The sequence below is a fragment of the Alexandromys fortis genome, unplaced genomic scaffold (genome assembly GCF_014885135.2).
Source record: "Alexandromys fortis isolate MF-2015 unplaced genomic scaffold, M_Fortis_MF-2015_v1.1 scaffold_36, whole genome shotgun sequence".
Lineage (NCBI taxonomy): Eukaryota > Metazoa > Chordata > Mammalia > Rodentia > Cricetidae > Alexandromys > Alexandromys fortis.
In genome coordinates, this window is record NW_026067915.1 from 13,600,548 (window position 1) to 13,623,390 (window position 22,843).

At 45.5% G+C, this 22,843-nt stretch overlaps 1 long non-coding RNA gene across 1 annotated transcript in view; it reads left to right on the forward strand.

Moving 5' to 3' along the window:
* Positions 1-21,941, forward strand: part of LOC126499937 (uncharacterized) — a 158,146-nt gene extending 136,205 nt beyond the window's left edge. The window contains exon 2 of the long non-coding RNA XR_007591209.1: positions 21,137-21,941. This is a non-coding gene — a long non-coding RNA (uncharacterized lncRNA). The remainder of the gene's footprint in view (positions 1-21,136) is intronic.
* Positions 21,942-22,843: the final 902 nt, after the last annotated feature.

Below are 22,843 nucleotides of genomic sequence, written 5' to 3' on the forward strand. Positions count from 1 at the left end.
TTTCCCCAAGTTCCCCCCAACCTCCCCTTCTCACTTTTCTCTCCCCATCTCCCCTTACCCCCCTCCCATCCCACCCCCAAGATCCCAATTTTTGCCCAGCAATCTTGTCTACTTCCCATAACCAGGAGGATAGCTATATGTTTTTCTTTGGGTTCACCTTCTTATTTAGCTTCTTTAGGATATCAAATTATAGACTCAATGACTTTTATTTATGGCTAGAAACCAAATATGAGTGAGTACATCCCATGTTCATCTTTTTGGGTCTGGGTTACCTCACTTAGGATAGTGTTTTCTATATCCATCCATTTGCATGCAAAATTTGAGAAATCGTTTTTTACCGCTGAGTAGTATTCTAATGTGTATATATTCCACACTTTCTTCATCCATTCTTCCATTGAAGGACATCTAGGTTGCTTTCTTATATAACAATACAGAACCCCCTGCCCTGGGTGGCCCCACCCACAGTGGCTGGGCCCTCCCACATCCATCACCAATCAAGAAAATGCCTCACCCACAGGCCAATCTAAGGGCAGCAGTTCCTCTGCTGAGGTTCCCTCTTCTAGAGAGACTCTAATTTGTGCCTAGCTGACAAAAATGAACCAGCAGAGTCCATTAGAAGTCATTCCCTCCTGGAGGAAATGAACTTATAAACAAGTTGGAGGTGGCACCTGACGGCACCTGGCACTTGGCAGAGTGGACCCACTCCTCTGCTGAGCCTCTGAGGTCGTTACTATCCACACGAGGTTAGGCCGCTCTGAAGGCTCACACTTAGCTGATCTCAAAGCCCATCAGTCTTGGATTGGCACGTATTTCTCACCACGCTGAATAACTCAAGATATGAAGACTCTCTTCATTGTCCTAAATTTAATTCACGCTAGAGACAGTAGTGCTGGCACATGCCTTTAACGGTAGCACACAGGAAGCTGAGACAGGATGATTGATGAGAGGGTTTAAGACCAACCTAGGCTACATAGTGAGTGCCAGGCCACCTGAGGCTACACTAGCAAAACTGTGTCTCAAGAAAACAGCAACACAAGAGGGCGTACATCAAAAGTGTTAAACATGAATTTTCCAACAAATTTGCACAAAATGGTCCAGATCTAGAAACACCTGCAATGTCCATCAACAGGAAAAGTAATGAAAAAAACTGTAGCCCATGTAACAGAACAATGCTCCTCAATAAAGCAGGCCAATGAAACAGGACACGCCCATGAAATGGCAACATAAAAATGACTCTCACAGACGAGAGTTTGAGTAAAAAAGGCCAGCACCCCTTGACGCACACCATCCGGGAAAACTGATTTATGTAGACAATCAGAATAGCGGTTAACTCCAGGCAGGGTGGACGGAAGCAGGTGTAGGTGAGCTAGGGTATTTTCCTAGCTGATAGATCTTTTTCTGTACCCTTATCAGTCTGGTAGCCACACAGTCGTACATGCTTATAAAGAGTCACCAAGACACATGCTTCATATGTGTTCCTTTGACTGTAGATAGACTAAACTTCCATAAAGAATTTATAATATTTACTCAACATCTTTTCTTTCAAATGGTATCCTCTTTTCCCAAGTCATCAGACTGTCCAACCTTCAGCAATCTGCTTAAAATAAGGGTTTTTTTCCCAATATTCTTGAGCTGTTGGATAGGTGGGTGTGTAGTTGAATGGATGGATGAAATATGGACAAATGGATGGATGAATGGAGAATGGATAGATGGATTGTGAGTAGACAGGTGGATAGTGTATGAATAGATAAAGAATGAATGAATGGATAGGTAAATAGACGGGTGATGGATGGAAGGATGAATGAATGGATGGATTGTGGGAGGATGTTGGATGATGGATAAACTTGTGGGGAGATGGATGGTTAGATGGATGGATGGATGGATGGATGGATGGATGGATGGATGGATAAATGTGTGAGTAGATAATGGATGGATGGGTGGATGGATGAATGGATGGTGTTTGCATCATGCCTTTCAACTTCCAGAGAGTGACCTACAATGCTGAATTGCTCTTACAGAAGATGGCTAAATCTGTACCCACTCACCACTCACACTCACCTAGCCCTCTAGGTGCCAGCAGCACAGGACTGGACGATGACTGGTGATTGGTCAGATGAAAGATTTAAGTTCTACATTCACAAAGAGACAAACCATAATGTAGGCCTGTAATAATTTACCATTATCTGAGGTTCTAGGAAACCATGCTTACCAATCTTCATGAAGAAAAGCAAACCTTGAATAAATCAAACTTAAGACCAAAGTGACTTGCATTAAGTGTCTTGACAATTGTGACTAGTATCTAATTGTCTAGATGAAGAATTGGGGTTAGAGGTTGCTGAGGATTGAACTCAGGATCTCACAAATGCTAAGCAAGTGCTACACCACCAAGCCACACCCCTAGTAAGGGGCTAAGATTAAGATTTTCTTAATGGGCGAGAGGTGTGCCAAATTAACTAAGAAGATGGGAGACAAGCACAAACTCTTGTAGGGGGCTTAGTTGCTTTTCTATTGCTATGACAGAACACCACGACCAAGGAAACTTAGAAAATGTTTCTTAGAGCTTATGGTTTCAGAGGGTCAGAGTCCATGACAGCAGAGCAAAGGCATGGTGGCAGGAACAGCTGGAGATCACATCTGGATCCACAAGCAGTAGGCAAAGAACAGACTGGAAAAGACATAAATCACACTTCAACAAGGTCACCTCCTAATGCTTCCCAAACAGTTCTACCAGCTGGGGACCAAGCATCCAACTCTAAGAGCCTATGGGGGTCATTCTCATTCAAATCACCACAGCAGACTGTTAACAATTGAGGATCAGTTACAACCTTGGGTCTGTACCTGTGAGTGTTTTGTTTGGACAGATAGCATGCCTGAATCTGGATATGTTTTCTCTCTGTTTTATCAGATTTCCATGTGTATTCTTTTAACTCTGTATGCATGGAATTTTTTTTCTTAAAGTGGAGGAAAAAACATCTTAAGTATGAGATTTATTTCCAGTTCCTTGAAAGAGAGGGTCCTCAGACCAAAGGGGCAGGTAGACCAGAAACCAGCAGGATGGCCTTCCTGAAAAGGAGGTTATTTTAACCTTTTGAGGTGGAGTTGATACAAACATCTACACAGGAGCAAGAATGTAGGTGAGAAGTGCTCTAGTTAATGTGGAAGAGCTGCAGTGACATAGGCATTGGTCTTTTTTAAGACAACAGCAAAGCAAGACATGTCAATCAAGTCTCTATATACCGAGTCTGTGGTATTTGAGATAGAACAGGCTGGACTTTACTGATGATGTTCTTCTAAATCTATAGAGTATGGAGCTGCAATAAATTAAACAGCTCCAAAAACTTGACCTTGAGCTTCTGCCTGTGTTTACAAAAACCACCTGTGCATGGTTCTGTCCTCAGACAGCCCAGAGTCTAAAGTCTGTGGGTACCAAAGGCAAGCAAGAGTTACACATCCTTCTTACACACGACCATTGTATGCATGCACATGAACACAGAAGCACTTGCTTGTTGGGAGCTGTAGATCCCTGGCCCCATGACTTTCTTTGCCTGCCTCAGACCCTTTGCCTGCTGGAGTGAACTGAGCATGAAACCTCACCTGAGCTGCTCTGAGCACGAGACCCTGGTGGCAGGCTGGTGGGTCTGCAGCTGAAAGATCCCGAGAGCTAGGTGTGTGATGGAGGAGGGTCATCTTTCTATCTGTTGTTTTATTAAGTAATAAAGAAACTGCTTGGCCTCTGATAGGGTAGAATTTAGATAGGCAGAGTAAACGGAACAGAATGCTGGGAGAAAGAAGCCGAGTCAGGAGTCGCCATGATTCTCCCACTCCAGACAGATGCAGGTTAAGATCTTCCCTGGTAAGCCACCTCGTGGGCTACACAAATTATTAGAAATGGGTTAGATCAATATGTAAGAGCTAGCCAATAAGAGGCCGGAACTAATGGGTCAGGCAGTGTTTAAAAGAATACAGTTTCCATGTAATTATTTCGGGTATAAAGCTAGCCGTGCGGGCGGCCGGGTGCCAGGAACATAGCCCACTGCCCCAAATTATTACTACAGGTGTGGCTAAGGATCCCTATGTAAGCTGCCCCTGAGCACTGGGCATTGGCATTCTTGTGTCAAGGATGACCCGTGTCCATGTCTCTCTCTGTGTGTCCCTGCCCATGTGTTTTTAAGTCTCCAGCTTAGTTCCCAGCTCACATACCATCTTGTAGTGGCACAAGGTGAGTCCCTTAGGCATAGTACCATATAGCATGTAATACAGGTGCATATCATAGGGCGATGTGCTTCACACTTGCTCACACTTACACATTCAGCATTTAGCCCTGCCTATATCCCACACCATGGAACCAGGAGCTCCCACCTTTGACAATGTGGCTTTATTCAAGGTGGTATCACTGTGAGGTCAAGGCTATCTAGGAACTAGAAACTCTCCTGCCTCAGTTGCCATCTCAAACCCCTCCTCACAAACACAGTGCTGGGATCACAGATGTACCTATGTGTTCCCAGAGAATGCTGGAAAGTGCTAGAAGATTCTGGGAAGTAGGGGTAGCCTGTCGGCTGCAAAAATCTGTTTTTGAAGGACCATGAAATTCTTCTCTTTGTCTTTATGGCCTCGCTCACTGAACCCTCCCCTGTGACCCTGGGTCTATACACCTTATCCACCTCGGCATCCTTAGAGCCCACCACTGAAGACCCAGAAAGTTCCTTAGGAGGCTGCTCACTTCTCTAGAAAAGATGGCTTACAATGTCACATACACTGGCTGACCACAGTGTCAGGCAGAGTTATCTGCCTGTTACTGCAGGTACTCTCTCAGCTATAAATGCAGAAGCTGTCTGAAGCCATTTGGTCCAAAACTGAATGTAATTTCTCAGAAGCACTCCTGAGCAAACACGCAGTGCTGAAGCTGCAAACAAACTGAACTCATCATCCAACAAATGAAGGGTGCAGTGTATTTAGAATCCCTCATTTATGTCTCAGAATCTTCCTCAAAAAATGAGGGGTTTTCAATTTATTTACATCTGTGAATGATGACTTTGTTTTTAAAAAGAGAACAAAACGCCTCTGCAGTAAAATACAATAAAATACCCCCACCTTTGAGAGATGAAAGATCCGGAATTTCAACCCTCCAGAAACAGATTATAAATGGCCCAGACAAACCCAGTACTAAATCAAGGTAGGAAAGTATATTCTTCCCACTGGTTGACAGCTCCTTCATTGAGGAAGAAAGGGTTCCTCTGGCTCACAGTTTGGGAGTACGGTCCATCATGGACGGGAAACCATGGCAGTAGGAGCATGAGGCAGCTGGTCGCATGGCAACCAAAGCAGCGGGGAGATGAATGCTGGTGCTCGGCTGGCTGTTTCTTGATCTTTGAGCACATGAGTGGGGGTGCACACAGGTGCACTCTTCTTTATATATACACGTGGTGGGCAGAGGTCGAAGTTGGGTGTGTTCTTTTAACACTCTCTACCTTACTTTTTGAGGTAGGGTCTCTCACTGTAGCACACCAGTAGCTCCCCATCTCTGCGTGTCTAGCTAGCAAGCCCCTGAGATCTACTTGTCTCAGTCCACCAGGGCTGGAGTTACAGATGCACAAGGCTGTGTCTGGTTCCCAGAGACTCGGAATTTGAACTTCACGACAAACTCTACCCACTGAGTCCCCTCCACAGTCCCTCACTTTCACCATCTTATTCAGTCCAGGACTTCAGCCCACAGAATGGTGCCACCCTCATTCAAAGCAAAGGAACCACCTTAGTTCCTCAGTTATACTTCTCTGGAAGAGCCCTCCCAGACACACTCAAAGAAAGGTGTGTCTCCGAGGTGACTCCAAACCTAATCAATTTGACATTCACAATTAACCAGCACAGAAAGTCTCCAGTGCCACATGCTCTTAGGTAACACAAAACCACAACTCTCTAGGCTAGGTTATAGGCGGTGAGCCTAGGGAGAGTCTTGGTGAAGGTAAGGGGGCATCTGTAGGGAATGTAATGAAAAGGGGTGTGCCCTACCTGTGCATGTGAAGACATTCACAATGGCCACCTTGCATTCACAGAACTAAGGAAAATTTTCATAGCCTGGAATGGAGGGAAATGGGGTGTAGATAAAACAAGATTGGCTGTGGATTCTTGTGGGGGGTCTGTTAGTTCATGGGGTTTATTGTATGATACTCTGCCTTTTCATCGTGGGATTTCTCTCACTACATCCAAAAGTGTCTTTTAAGGATAAATTGATTTTAGAGGGTTCTGCTTTAAAAGGGTAGAAATCATATTATGCATCTTAAGACTTTGTCTTTCAAACGCAATTCAACTCAAATATTAAGGCACTTTAAGAAGATGCTTTAAGATATATATTTATCTAAAAATAACTCAGTTCTTGTCAGTAATCACCTTATAGGGAGGAAGGGAGTCTATGGGGATCTATCTGTCTACCTCTGTGACTAACTGATGCATTGTGTCTTAGTTAGAGTTTTTATTGCTGTGAAGAAACACCATAACCACAGCAACTCTTTTTTTTAATATTTATTTATTATGTATACAATATTCTTTCTGTGTGTATGCCTGAAGGCCAGAAGAGGGCACCAGACCTTATGATAGATGGTTGTGAGCCACCATGTGGTTGCTGGGAATTGAACTCAGGACCTTTGGAAGAGCAAGCAATGCTCTTAACCGCTGAGCCATCTTTCCAGCCCCCACAGCAACTCTTATAAAGGAAAACATTTAATCAGGACTGGCTTACAGTTTCAGAGGTTCAGTCCATTATCATCATGGTGGAACATGGTGGCATGCAGGCAGACATGGTGCTGGAGAAGGAGCTAAGAGTCCTCCATCTTTGATCTACAGGCAATAAGAAGTAAACAATCTCACTGGACATGGCTTGAGCATATATATGACCTCAAAGCCCACCTTCACCGTGATATACTTCCTCTAATAAAGCAACACCTACTCTAACAAGGCCACACCTCCTAATAGTGCCACCCCCTCTGGGGGTCATTTTCTTTCAAACCACTATATACCAGCAAGTGCAAAGCTATTTGAGGTCACGCGAAAGTCCCTACAGAGGGCATCAATGGATGTCTCTATGGATACCAACACTCACCAGACACACACACACACACACTAAACATAACAAAGTTAAGTATTTTTTAAAGAAAGAAATTTAAATCCAGAGAAGTTCAAAGGTCTTCTCCAAGGCTATTATCTGCTGGACAACAGACTAGAATGAGATGGCCTGTCTTCCTTAGGAACTAACTAGAGCTTCCTGGATATCATAGTCTTGTTCCAGTTTTGACTTCCCAAGAGGGAACTCAACTTTGCTGAACAAGAATTGTCTGCTGATAGAATGTAAACATGGATCCAACTAACACAACATTGCCAAAAAGTGCAAAAAAGAATAGGAAAGCTATTTGTCGGCTTGCAAGTAATAAATAGTCATTGGTCACCATGCATCTTCCTGTGATTTCAATGGCACGTAACACATACAGAGAAAGTCCTGAAGCTTTAAGTCAGTCTTAGCCACATGGATTGTCAGAACCTCCCCACCTAATGAAACACTTTTTAAAACAAAACTGTTCTCTTGGAATGGGAATGTAGCTCAATGGCCAGGCACTTTTCTAGTAACCATAAGGCCCTGGGTTCAATCCTCCACTCCAAAAACTAAATAAGTGATTCTCTCGGAACTGTTGTATAAGTAAAAATAAACAGAGACCGGGAGGAAATGGAGTCTTTTTCCAATTCTTGCATCTGGACTCACCTTGGGACTTATTTGGATGGTGGCATGTTAGCACTAAGCATGGCATAAGCAGAGGAGATTGCTAAGTAGGTTCATCCTAGGGCCTGCCCTCTCCCTCAGTACAAGGAACCATACAGGAAACTAATCACAGCTAGCTGTTGGCTGAGTTTCTGTCCTGCCAAGTTCCCACAGTCATTAAGTCCCAAAGAAATCACACAGAGGTCTGCATTAATCATAAATTGATTGGCCCATCAGCTTAGGTTCTTATTAACTCTTCTTATATTAGTCCATAATTCTTGTCTGTGTTAACCACGTGACTTGGTACCTTTTTCGGTGAGGCAGTCACATCTTGCTTGCTCTGTGTCTGGCTTTGTTTCCATCTGGTAACAACTGCAGACTGAAACTTCCCTCCTCCCAGAATTCTCATTGCCCCACCTCTACTTCCTGCCTAATTGCCCCATCTATACTTCCTGCCTGGCAACTGGCCAATCAGCATTTATTTGAAATACAAGTGACAGGATACAGATCATTGTCCCACAGCAGCTAGCCTCCTGGAAGATACAAGACTGTGAGGGAGAAGTGAAGCCTCTGGGCCATCATCCTGCCAAGCCACTAGCCCATGTGAATGAGACTATGCTAGACTACTCACAAGCCAATGCACTCACTGCCCACAGGTGATGTAAAGTCTGGCCAAGGATGTTCAAGTCACCTCCTACAGGGAAAATTACTATTGTGCCCAGTTACAGAGTCACAAAAGCCAACATGTTTTAGGAGGTTGTGCACCAACGGCTGGTGAATTCTCTCTGTGGCACTTCAGATACCTTCATATTAATGAAGTTCAATGATGTTAGAAATCACTTTCACTGTTCCAGAGAGAGGGGAGGAAGTGCTGTTTAGTGGACAGGTTGGAATCTGCTATTTATAATCACAGCTTCATGTTTTCTTCCACGCTAGTCTCAGAGGCACGTTAGTTTTCATTTTCTTGCAGATAATCACCATTCGACTGTGGATGAACCCTCCAAGGATGTGTCAGAAGTCAACGGTCAGTACGAGAACTAATCGGTGCACTGAGAATCCCAAATCCAAGAGAAAACAGCAGGAACCAGGCTCGGAGGTTTCCAGGGCTTGCTCATTTGGCCTTCCAGCTCTCTTCGTTGTTGGCTCAGCCTGTCACTGAGCAATATGGGATTTGTTCTTCTTAAGATCCAAGTCCCAGTCAAGTGTCCTTGCCAAGCAATTACTGCCCTTTTCGTCAAGGGCATGACCACGTTCTCAACCCATGATTGGCCATTCGTGCCTGGATCTATTTGGTAATTTGCTTATTATTCAAACATTGCTATTCTACACATGAAATTGCCCCACTGTGGTTGACGAGGTTCCCATGCACCTCTCCAGCTCTTTCCCACCCACTCCCCAGCCTCATCACACACACCCATTGTGCTTGATGCTCAGGGCCTTCTACACTTGCTCCACACGGTCTCTCATCCTCCATGCTAAGCCTGGGCTTGCCTTCATGGTGGGAGCTCAGCCTGCTTCAGAGGAAAAGAAAGGAAGCACATGACGCTTAGGCTTGAACTGGCGCTGGGTCACAGCTGCCGCATCCCACTGACATGGTCCGTCAGAAGACCAGCCTACACGGAGGGATGGGGAAGCAAGCCCTAACTCTTCAGAGCAGGTGATGCAGAGTCACAGAGAGGCAAGGGATGGACCAAGGAAGGAAAGAAACTGGGGTCCCATTTGCAATCAACCATACTGGCATAGACCCAGAAGGATGCCTTTGAGACGTCTCCCAGGGGTAATAGATACCCTCCTTCCTTTATATATTTTTCTTTACATATTTCTTTATATAATATCTCTCTTTGGGATCTTGAATTTATCAAACAACATATAAAAACAGTGAATACATATTAACTAAAACACTGTAACTCTGTTTTTTGCAATTATGTTTCAATGTTTAACAATGAAAACCTTTAGCTGAACAAAATATGAGACTTGGTAGCACACACCTGCAATCCCAGTGCTTGGGAGGCTAGGACAGGAGGGTCATGATTCAAAGCCAGCCTGACTGCTTGGACTCTGCAGCCATACAGGTACAATACAGTGACATCCACATGGACTCTGCAGCCATACAGGTGCAATGCAGTGACATCCACATGGACTCTGCAGCCATACAAGTGCAATGCAGTGGCATCCGTGTGGACTCTGCAGCCATACCTGTGTGGATTTCACCTCTAGTCACGTCCTTTCCTGTCTGCATGCTCTCTGGCAACCATTCCTCCTATCTGGGTCATGTTTTCCTCCTCTGCAATGCACACACAGTTTGTCCAGTAAGGATCAGGAAAGTGAGCTGAACAACTTGAGAAGTGTTCTAGCAAGAAATAGATGCCCCAAATGCTAAGTATTATTTCAGAAGAAAACCTTGTGTTTTCGTTCCATAAACCATTCATTTCCTGCAGTTGTTTAAACATAAACTCTTCGTGAGCTGGAGATGGCTCCTCAGTTAAGAGCACCAGCTGATGCTCTTGCAGAGAACCCAAGTTCAAGTCTCAACACCTATTTGGTAGCTCATAACTGTCTGTAGCTCCAGTCCCAAGGGATCTGGTGTTCTCTTCTGGCCTTCCCGGGTACTGCATGCAAGTGATGCACAGACATACAGACAGACAAAACACCCACAGACGTGAAATTTAATGATAATAATAATGATGAAATAAACCCTTCAGGCCAGATAGCTGATTAACAATCTCACAGGGAGCCCTCCTTAGCTGACCCTCGAAAGGTCATGAAAACCTTTACATTGCTTACCGTTCTCAAAGCTCATTTCTACTAAGGGTAGACAGAGATAATCACTCACTATTATTCACAAAGCAAAGCCTAGCCAGATGGTGGTGATGCATGCCTTTAATCTCAGCACCTGGGAGGCAGAGGCAGACAGATCTCTGAGTTGGAGGCCAGCCTGGTCTTGTAAGAGCTAGTTCCAGGACAGGCAGGCTCCAAAGCTACAGAGAAACTCAATCTAAAAAAAAAAAAAAAAAAAAAAAAAAAAAAAAAAAAAAAAAAAAAAGAAAAAAAAAAAAAAAAAAAAAAAAAAAGCAAAGCCTAACCGCTTGAATACACCATCAGAGAATGCTAGGCATTGTGTGTGTGTGTGTGTGTGTGTGTGTGTCCGTCCACCCTCCAGGAAACCAGAGGCTTCAGCCAGTCCAAAGAGTACAGTTTAGAGGAAATTAGACTCTAATTCAGAATTTCGATGGATAATGGAAGAATGAGATGGTGTTATAGGCTCAGGAGATGCTTCTGCAAACCCCAAAGAAATGAAGCTCCAGTCTAGGAGGTGCCTTCTGGGATTTGGACCGATAACTGGGATGGATCAAGTGGATTATCAAGGCTTTAACTAGGCTGATTGCATCCTTTCAGGCTTAATCACAAAGGCACTTCACTGGAAGGAAAGGGCTCCATCCCAATGAGGAGTTTAGAGACAGGAAGATTATGGCTTCCACGGGGTGGGGCTCAACACAGCCTGGGAGGCTAAGGCGAGGGGCAGCTGCTGCATGTGGCTGGACGGCTGAAGACAGTTCGCTTTCCAAAACAAACTGCAGCTCGTGCTCCCGCACACATACAGATTTACAACCCAAACACTGTCTGGGAAGCCAAACTTCATGTCCAACAAAGAAAGGACATTTTAGACCAAGGATTTACAATGACTAAGAAAAACAGACATCATCATTTGAATCAGAGAAGCACAGGAACTGGGAAATGGTTGTGGCTTCATTCTTTGTTGGCACTGATCAGAGTTATAGGAGAAAGAGGACTGCTGGGGCCAGCACATCCATCAAGAATGAGGAAATGTTCTGCAGGCTTCCGGCCAGTCTCTTCCTCTGGACAACTTGTCCCTCACTGTCCCCAAAATCTTACCTCTTTCTGCATCCACAACCCCCAGGCTTAAAGGCTAACCCTGGGCAATGGTCTTCCTGATCTAGAGGCAGATAGTAAATATCACAGATTTCACAGGCTAAGAGGTCTCCTATACCACCCCTCAATTCCACTGTAGCCATGGACAATATGTAAATTAGTAGGCATAGCTGTTTCAATAAAACTTTATTTATGGACAACAAATGTGAGTTTCATACAACTTATACATGCTGTGAAATAGTATTCTTTTTTTTTTCCCCAACCATTTAAAACTATAAAGCCTGTTCTTGATTCCCATGCCACATAAAACCAGGTTGGCAGGCAGAGTCTATCCCAGCAGCTACAGTTTCCAAGTCTTCATCTAGCCGATGCCTAATGTTCTGAGACAGGAATATCCAGGGCTGGGACTGACATACTAACTTTCCGCAAGGCAAACCGCGTGTTCAAGCAACAAGGGTCTGTTTCATTCCAAACCGGAAAAAAATACTGAGAACAGCTGGCCGTGAGACGCCCATCTCCAACTGACACATCACAAACAACCCCTCCACCCAAGGCTCAGGGAACACTAGGAAGAAGGGAAGGAAGACTGTAAGACCCAAGGGAGCAGGATGTCTTCTGTGGTGCCCTCTACATATGGCAGGGATGCACCCATAAAATCTTAACGATATGACTACCCAAAGACCTGCTCAGTGACAGGACAAGCTGTGCCACCATGGATGTGAGAAAGGCCATGACCAAGAGGAACTTGGGAAGAAATGGGTTCATTTTATCTTACAGCTATTGTCCGTCATGAAGAAAAGACAGAGCAAACACTCAAGGCAGGAAGCTGGAGTAGAAGCCATGGAGGAATGCCACTTACTAGCTTGCTCCCCATGGCTTGCTCAGTCTGCTTTCTTATAGATCCTAGAACCACCTGGCCAAGGTTGGCACCTCCCACAGTGGGCTCCATCCTCCCATAGCGATCACTAATAAGAAATTTAAAAAAAAAAAAAATGCCACACAGACTTGCCTACAAGACAATCAGATGGAGACATTTTCTCAGCTTAGATTCCTTCTTCCAAAAAGACCCAGCTTGTATCAAGTTGACAGGAAACTAGACATCACACACCCACCCCTAGATAAAGAGCCTCGGGCAACTAATGGCTACCAAGAGAAGGACAATCAATCTTTTCCAAGGAAAAGCCCTTTGCTAGTTTATCTGGTCCCACGTGGTCAGCCCTAAACACATATACATATGAACAAAGTTAAATAACTTGGCAGGGTGCATTTGTATATATAATAAAATTACAGTAATAATAATAATAAAAGGACCAAGTCTTCACCTAACTAATGTATAATATTCTGAGAAATGAATAGCCAATATTGAGGTTGAAATACTAACATTTCCCAGATTGGTAACAATAATAATTTAAAAAGAAGAGGTCATGAATTTGCAAGGAGGTTGGGATGGGGGGGGACACACAAGAGGAGTTAGAGGTGGGAGGAGGGGAAAGTGGGAATGATCTAAACTCGTGTATGAAATTCTCAAACAAAATAATAAAATACATATATTAAAATAATTATTTTTCCCCAGTTGCTAGCTCTAAGCAGCTTCCTACAGCTCTGTACCATGCTGTAGGCTGGAAGTAGGTCAGACATCCAGAGAAGACCTGGTCCCTTGTACGTTGAGAGCTGATGGTTGGCGGGGGGTGGGGGGTGGGGGGAGCTCTGGTGGAGCTGTAGGAGGACCAGTCTGAGCAAGAAAAGAGACTGTGTCAAAAGGACGTGGAATCAAAAGCCCTGAGCCCACAGTGGGTCTTTGACACCCTCCAAAACCAAGCCAGCCCCAAAAAGGCTCTACCATGCCAAGTAATCCTGCTGACTCCAGAATGCCCAAGAAAGCCCTCTCCTCCTGGCCTGAGGTTAGTGAAGGCACAGCTTGAGCTGTGCGGGGGTGGGAAGAGCTGTTTTCTGTTTGGTGTTTAGGGTGCAGCGCAGGGGTGAATGGTACAGAGCAATGGAAAGAAATGCAAGCTGCTAAGACTCCAATCACAGAGCCGAGATGGGGACCAACATCTGTTCGAAGGCAAATTTCCCGATCATAACTCAGAAGTTTGCATCTTCTGGGCAGCAAGACGCGTTCACATGCAGCCTCTGAAAACTGCTGTTCCATCTCCCCAGCCTGTGAAGGGCACAGAACACAATCTTTACTTGCTTATTTTGTATCTAAGCAACTGTCAGATTCTATATCTACTAATAAGAAAGGGTATAATTATACCCTGATACTTTAATTAGCAGCAGATGCCTGTGTTTGTGAAGAAAATGTAAGATTTTAGAGGCCCGGAAGCCCAATTATATGCAAACTTTAGGTGCCTGGTTCCAGGCCTCTAATTTCTTCCTGTAGGTCAGCAGACACCAAAGAAGGAACTGCAGCCTTTGCCAACCTTGGCCCAGTGAGGCAGGCGGAATGGGGGCTGATTTGCATGGGATTTTCCTATCATTGCCTATCAGTTTTCTAGCAATGGTCCAGAAACAAGGTAACATCATCACTTCTTTAATTCACCATTTGTTTCTATCCACAAAACCCCAACAAAAGAACCAAACTCCCAGAACTTAGAGAACTGGGGCGGGCAGCCCACTGTAAACTATGTTTGGGTTGTCCTTGGACAGCACTTTCCTGGGAATGCTTCTGAGCTTTTCTGTGGCAGAAGGTATATTTCCTCAGGCCGAGGGGTGGTGGGGCAGAGACATTTAAAAACGTTAACTAGTTCGGTTTTCTCTCTCAGAATACAGGGCAAGTTACTATAATAAAATGCAAGCTTTCTTCTTAAAGTCTAAAAGAACTTGTATTTAGGCCTTTGGGGAAAGACAAAATTGTCCTTGGAGTCTCCACGTTCCTGCTTATTCATCTTTACCTGGTACAAGCAAAATCCCCGGAGGGACTGAAAACGGCATCAGAACTTAAATGGTCAGGAGAGGCTGAGATTGTACCCAACTGGAAGAGTGCTCACCTAGCATGCGTGGGAGTTCCATCCCTGGACCGCATCAACTGGATGTAAAGGCTACATCTGTAGCCCCAGGACTGAGGATGCAGAGGCGAGAGAATCAGAAATCCAAGGCTACCTTCAGCTACACAGCATGTTGAGGCCAGCCTGAGCGACATGAAACCTACCTCAGTAAAACAAAATAATTTTGAAAATTTAAAAGGTAGAAGGGAAAAGGAGGAAGGAAAGGGAAAATAGAGTCTAAGAGAGATGGGAGAGAATAAAGAAAGGATGGGGGAGAGAAAGGGAGAGAGGAAAGAAGAAAGAAGGGAGAGAGAAGGGAGGGGGAGAGAGGGAGGGAGAGCAACACAGTGGTTGGATTTGGGCTTCACGTTCCCTGTATTCACAGTCTCTGCACAGAGCCTGCTGTGAGCCTGCTCACCTTGGCTCTGCTGTAAGAGCACACTGGATCTCTCTGGGCCCCCAACAATAGACAGCTAAGACACTCTCATAGCCATCCTACAACCCACAACCCTACTGCCAATAGGCCAGAAGACTTCTGCAGCATCGGCAATCTAGCCAAGCTAAATTAAAGGCAGACAGTTGCTTGAAAAGAAATCAGACTCAAGACTTGAAGGCTGAGGTCTCTCAAGTGTCCCCACCCACATGTCACAACCGCGGGTTATCTCAGACAACACTACCATCAAATAGACAGGAAATGGTTCTGTTTTCTTCAATAGCTTCCCAAATAAATTCTCAGACTCTCATCTCCACTGACCAAATAGACCTGCTCAAAACAAGCACCTTTAGGCAAAGAGGCCAGGTTTAGGGGATGGGGGGAATGACACAGCAATGAAGAGGACCTGAGTTTGATTCCCGGCACCCACATGGCAGCTCACATCTATCTGTAACTCCAGTTCCAGGGCCGTTCTTCTGGCCTCTGTGGGCACTGCGCACATGCAGTGCACAGACACACATGCAGGCAAAACATCCACACACGTAAAATACAAATAAAGATTTTAAAGTAGAAAGACTAGGTTGTATAAGATGACTCCACAACTCTGGGGGATGATGAAGGTTTCCTTTGGCTTTTGTTAGAAACCAAATCCCTCCAGTTCATAGATGGACTCCAGCCCCTCCAATATGGCGGTCACTGGGTCCAAGGATAATGAAGAATGGAGAATCTTAGGAACCAAATGAAACCTGTGTATTCTCTTCCCTGTCTGCTGAGCCAAATATGTGCACACATTGAAAACTTCCCCGCTAGTCTCTCAAGGGCAAAAGGCACCCGTCTGCAGCATCCATCCAAGAGGAGTGCAGGCACATCCCAAAGGCCGGGTGCATGGTGGGAAAGGATGTTCCCATTTCTGCAGCCCAGCTCTGACTAACTGGTGCTGCAAACTATCTACTGCCTCCCCTGGCCTCCGGGAGCAGAACCAAGTGGATTGAGAACTGTTTACCCGCACTTAATTCTCTGCAGCTTCACCATTCCCAGCTGCTGACATCCCTCCCAGTGGGGAGACAGTTTGTGTTTACCATAGCTAGAGGCAATAAAGGGGGGAGAGAGAGAGAGAGAGAGAGAGAGAGAGAGAGAGAGAGAGAGAGAGAAGAAAGGAAGGAAGGAAGGAAGGAAGGAAGGAAGGAAGGAAGGAAGGAAGGAAGGAAGAAAGAAAGAAAGAAAGAAAGAAAGAAAGAAAGAAAAGAAGCAGCAGCCGAAATTACAAATGCCCAAAAACATCCTTCCAAGACCTGCTGGACTTGCTGATGATGCCGCAGTTGCTTTCCTATCACCCCAACAGTCTCTTCAGGACCCAACTGTGCTCAGTTGCCCCCTGCTCCACACCCCTTATCATTTTCTCTTACCCCAGACAGCAACAGCACCCACGGCCTAGCAAGCTTTCTTCCGATGTCCATCCACTGCCATCTAGCGTTCCCACGCTGTCACATCCACTGACTCCAAGAGTTACTGAAGCTTTTCTGTGAGCTGCTTTCTGAATTCGTTGCCCTGGGAATGAATACCAGGGGCAGGTTTGGCTCTCTCCATCCTTGCAGGGAATTTTCGATTTCTGACCCTGGGGACACACTAACATGGAGCATTTTGCTGTATCATCTGTCCCTGACACCCCCCAGCTAGCATCCTCAAGTTGTTCCTTTCTGAAGGACCCCTCTATAGAAGTTCTTGGATTTTTAGGTACATTCCGACCACAAGAAAATCTTGTAGAAATGCATATGCTATAGCTCAGTGGTAGAAATTTTGCCTGGCCTGCATGAGGTCCAGAGTTTTATCCCTGACACAGAAGGGAGGGAGGGAAGGAAGGAGGGAGGGAGGGAGGGAGGGAGGGAGGGAGGTAAATACAGATTTTTGAACTGGTAAAGTGTTTGCCTCGAAGCATGAGGAGCTGAGTGTGATCCCCAGAACCATCATTTTAAAAGCCAGGCATAATGGCACATGCTTAGCCCATGCCCTATGGAGAGAGACACAGGAGGGCCCCCGGGACTCCCTGAGCAGCCAGCCTAGCTTACTTGGCAAGTTCCCAACCAATAAGAGACCCGGTCTCAAAACTACAAGATACATGGAACCTGGGGCATGACAGCTGTTGTCCTATGACCTTTAAATGCAGGCACACACATATACCCTCAGAGAGAGACATGAGCAAAAAATAATTTACTAATCAAATTGCAGATTCTGATGTAGCAGTTGGGGTTGCCAGGGTCTGCATCTGTAACAAGCTGAGACCCTGCTTGAGCAAAGAGCTAGAAGCACAGCTAGGATGCAGGAACCTCATCTTGGACTCTGACCAGCACAGGGCTCTCTGCACACTCCGCAGGACAAGCCCATCACAGCCTGCTGGAGCCAGCGAGCTACATCGCCAGCGGTCTGAGAGCAGATGCAAAACGTGAGCTTGGCGGTTGTCGGCAGACTGCTACTTACCAGTGTGACCTTGAGGAAGACGCTGCATCTCTCAGAGCCTCTTTTTCTCCTCCGTAAAACGTGAACAATCACGTGAGCCGCTGGAACCTGCCTAGGACAGCCCTGTGGGCAGCACTGACTTGTCCGTTTTGAACCATAGGAAAGCACCAAGTCCCCCACTGCTCTGCTCGTGACTGGGGATGCAGCCTATAAGATGATGGAATTAGAAGACAGGGTGTTCCTGAGCCCAAAGAGCAGACCCTCATGCAAAACAAGCCAGGTGGTGGGGAAAAGAGATTTGGTGGGTGGGGCAGATGGCAGGCATGCTCCCCTGTTTTCAGCTGCTACACCAGAAGCCTGCTGTAAAACTAATCAGGCCTGGTTCTGAAAGCTTTGCTCCCTTGGGTAGAACCTCTTCTGGGGCAGGTGGGCAACTACCGATGGTCGTGTGCTAGTGGTTGCTGAAAATTGAACTCAAGACCTCTGGAAGTGCGGCCAGTGCTCTTAAACACGGAACCATCTCTCCAGCTCAAATCACAGACTGATTCAAAATACCACTGCCCCAATGGAGTCTTTAAGGGACTTTCAGACTTCCCTCTGCAATGTCACAAGCCAGGCCACCATCATTTTCATGGCTTTCAGTATCATTTTACAAGTTTCCACAACAACTCATTGAGCTCTGAGCACTCACCGGTTTTCCCAGCCCAAAGCTACAAAAGCTTCCACCTCTTCCCACTGCATAGTCCAAAACCTAAACGCGGCACGGTCGGGTCATTCACAGCAGCAAGTGGGAACTCACGCTCTGTCAATCAGTTTCTGTGGCTGTGATAAAACATTGACCAAAACCAACTTCTGGGGATGGTCGTTTCAGCTCCTAAGTTACAGTCCATCCCTGAGGGAAATCAAGGCAGGAACCTGGAAGGAAGAAAGCCACTTACCGGCTTGGCTCTCACTGTCTGCTCAGCCTACTTTCTTATACAACTTAAGACTACCTGCCTAGGGATGGCGTCGCCCACAGTGGGCTGGGCCCTTTCACGTCCAACATCAATCAAGAAAAAGCCCCACAGACATGTACACAGGTCAGTCCCGGGGAGGCAATTCCCCAACTGAGGCCACTGCTTCCCAGCTGATTCCACTTTATGTCAAAGTAACAAAAACTAACCGGCGCAGGGGTGTTGCTTGGCTGAGGCGGCAAAGACGGGCAGTCAATCTTCAGGCCCTCTCGCTACAATCATCTTTTATTCCTTCCTGCCCACAGACATCTCAATTTATCCTCTCTCACAAAGGAAAATGATTGCAAGGTCCTACCCTCTTTTTCATGAAGAGAAAAGAAAAATAATATTGTTTTCCTGCTCAGAGCTTTGTCAGAAATGCCTAGAAGGTGAAATTAAATCTGAGATCAATCAAAACCTTGAGCAAAGAGATGAGCCAGACCTCAGGGTTCAGGCTACACAGAACCCTGCCACCCACTGGAAGTCCAGCCCTGGCAGGTAACCCAGCCCTTGGGAGGAGTGATGGCTGCTGCCCTGTCCCAGGACTTGCCTTCTGATGGTGCTGTCTTTGCCCAGCTCTGGTCCGGGTTTCCGGTGCACACTCCTGGCCCTCCCTCACCACCTGTCCCTCCAGAGTGACATCAGCGCAGAGAACTAGTGACCCTGAACTGTGAGTGTGGCCATTTCTAAATCCTCCAAGGATTGTCTCCGTAACCCTCAGAACACAGAGGTTAGTAGCTCGGCATTATCTTTCCCCCAGCATAAGGACCCAGTTGGGTTGATTGAGGATTTTCTTTTTTGTCCTTTTAAATTGTAAGTAGCTGCAGCCCAAAAATGTCACAAGTGCAAAAATAACATCTCTTGACACTGAAGCTTAAAAATGTTTCCTGGGGTGAGGTCTCCATTCTGTTTCTCCGCATCTACTTGGCTAGCACTTCTCTCTCTCTCTCTCTCTCTCTCTCTCTCTCTCTCTCTCTCTCTCTCTCTCTCTCTCTGTCTCTCTGTGTGTTTCTCTTCTCTCTCTCTGTCTCTGTCTCTCTGTGTGTCTCTCTCCTCTTTCTCTCTCTGTTTATCTCTGTCTCTCTCTGTCTCTTTCTTCCCCGCCCCCCCCCCATCTTCCATGTCTGGTTGATAAGAATCACTGCTGTTCATCCTCCTCTGTCTCTGCAGGCTTCCTGACCTCCTGTGATGCTTTTCCCATCTCTGCCTCCCTCTCCCCCCATTACCCCTGCCCATCAGAGCCTCCTCAGTAGCCCCAACTCAGGCGTAGCTTCAGCCAGAGACTGCACGTCTGCCTGTACGTAGGACCCAGTTGCCCTGCCGCTCGGAAGCCTTCCGTCTGCTTTCAGACCTGCATTATTGTTCTCTGGGCACAAGTTCCGTGGGACAGTGGGTGGAGTTGAGACTTCGGGGACTGAGGTCCTAGGCTCACTCCCAGTCCCACTGGCTACCATCGTGATGATGGGGACAGAGGACTTACTGCCTCACCTTGGCAAGAGCAAGGTGGCCGGGGACCAAAGAGGGACTGACGGTAGGAAACGCGCCAAAGGACACCCCGAACAGGTGAGAGCTCCGGTTTTCTGTCTCGAAACGTCTGGCCATGGTGTCCCCTCTCTGTCCCTCTCTGTCCCTGCCAGACGTTCTCAGGGCATCCAAACAGGAAATCTGCCCTCACATAAAGAATGGGGCTTTGGCAAAGCTCACAGAGGTCCAGGCCGGCCTCTGGACAGGCATGCCTCTCCAGTGTTGAGTGTCCCAGGGCCTCGCTGTCCTCAGTCACCAAGTAAGGTATGACCAGCTCACGGTGTTTCTCCTCAGTCACAGGAGACAAGGACCATTGCATGTTGTAATAGGAGCGGCAGGGCTGCGTCCCTGGCCCCCGGGCCGCCCGCATGGCTAGCTTATGCCCAGAAATAATTACACGGAATCTGTATTCTTTCAAACACTGCCTGGCCCATTATCCGTAACCTCTTATTGGCTAGCTCTTACATATTGTTCTAACCCATTTCTAATATTCTGTGTAGCCCACGAGCTGGCTTACCAGGGAGGATCTTAACCTGCATCTGTCTGGCGTGGGAGAATCATGGCGACTCCTTACCCAGCTTCTTTTTCCCAGCATTCTCTTCTGTCTATTCCGCCTACCTAATTTTCTGTCCTATGAGGGCCGAGGCAGTTTCTTTATTATAATTAATCAATGTCCTTCCTCCATCATTTCCCCTTTTTCTGTTTAAACAAAAAAAGAAGGCTTTAACTTTAACATAGTAAAATTACATATAACAAAACAGTTATCAAGCAAGAATTACAGTTACAATATTTATATCTATTTTATCTCTTATCATAACTAAGGAAAACTATAACTATTCATTCTTCAACTCCATCAAAGACTCCAGAAGGATATAATATTATCTAAGTAAACAAGAAATAAGAAAACTCTAGAAATGACAGAGACATCTCGCTGCCTGGACAGTCACCCAAAGTTCCTCTGTACCGTTGGGGCATCCATCTTCGGCCTACAGGCCCATGGTATCCAGAGACATTTCCATGAAGCAGGAAATTTCAAAGACAGTTCAGTCATTTTCTGCTGTGTCCTGCAGAATGTCTCGCAGACTCTTTCATGAATCAGGAACCCCGAAAGACCATCTCACCTTTAGGCAAGTTCAGCAGTCCTCTCTCTGCGGGTTCTCTGTGTCCAGTTTATGCAACAGTCCAGGCAAGAGCAGTTTCTTGCCCAAATGACTATCAAACTCCATAAGGATCCTCTTCGATGCCCATCTTCCTCTTGAAGTAGCTGGTGCTGCCAGGAGCAGACGTGTCTCCTTGTCATGAAAAGTCCTAAGTTATTAAAATATTTTAAATGCCATATTCTGCAGTCTTTGAAAGATATGAAGAATGCCTATCTAACTGAAATATATCTCTATATATCTAGAAAATCTAATTAACATGACTACAAGCTTAACTATTAGCGATGATTATCCATTAACAACCTATATTTCCTAATTATACATTACATTTTTAAATGAACTACACAATCACAATACCTTAATCAAGATCAAAAATACATATACATATAACAAAATTGACCTTAAAATCCATACCAATGCAAATTATTCATATCTATATCATATCCCCCTTTAAATGTAAAAGAACATTTATAAACAATATTTGGGAACATGGGCGTAGTTTTTTCTCTCCAAACTGCTTCCTGCTGAATAGGGGCGTCGTTAATTAGGTCGTTCATGATATAACCTGTGTGCTAGTTTCATCTCAGTTGGCAATTGAGCGAAGCAATTTTTTGAGGGTGTTCACAGCAACCTTTCAGGAGGGCGTGGTCTATCATACCAAATCGGAATAGATGCAATCCACAGGGTCTCATCCTCTGCAAAAACAAAAGAAGACCCTCTCCAAAGCATCATATCCTTAGACCCAAATTTTGAAATCGTAATACCCTTATATCCATTTTGGTTTAGCTTGGCAGCCCATATAATGAAATGTCTCTCTGTACTTAGCTCCTTCACAGTCAAAAATTTTAAAGAAAACACAATGTACATAATCCAGACTCTCTGTGAATTTTCCATTTTTACGTGGCTTATTTTTCTTTATTTCTCTTAATCTATAACTATCTGTACTTCTGTACTCTGTCTCTTTAAAGACTTTACCCTTTTTCTTTTTAAGACATTAACTTTTTTATATTCTTTTTCTTCTCTTTCCCAAGCCTACGTACATTCATCCAACAATATGATCCATAAAGGTCTTTTGTGTCTGAATCTGTTTTACTGTGAATCTGTAATTTTTTCACTATCCAGGAGCATTTCTTAAAATGTTAAGCAGTTCTTAAAAACTTAAGTTGCACCATGTACAGGTAATAGGGTACTGCCTGTGTCCTGCTTAGTCTAAACCTTAGGTGCGCTGTTATTATGGCAATTACGGTAGTTCCTGCCTGAGGTCAGCACAGTTCAGCAAGGAGCAGCAGCTCCTGCCTTAGATCCATTTGGTGCCCCTGAACCATTCACATTTTTAGGCACAGCAGTCCACATTGGAGCCGCAATCAGCAGTTTAATTCTGAGACTGAGTGTGCAGCACAGAAACTCTTTTCATCCAAGTTACAGCCAAATCTGACACGCAGAGCAATGTGCAGTCTGAAAACGTGTCTCTGTATGGCGGCAGGAATCCGCCGTGCTCTTCCGCCTGCCTAAGCCTGATTCTGCCTTCTGCCCAGGTGCAGGCGGGGCCATCAGCATGGTCTCAGAGCACTCTCCTCCGATCCCAAGCGGGAACAGAAACATCCAGTCCCATAAAAGCCTTGAAATGCTTTAAAACCAGAGTTCACGCTGGCAGCACAGCC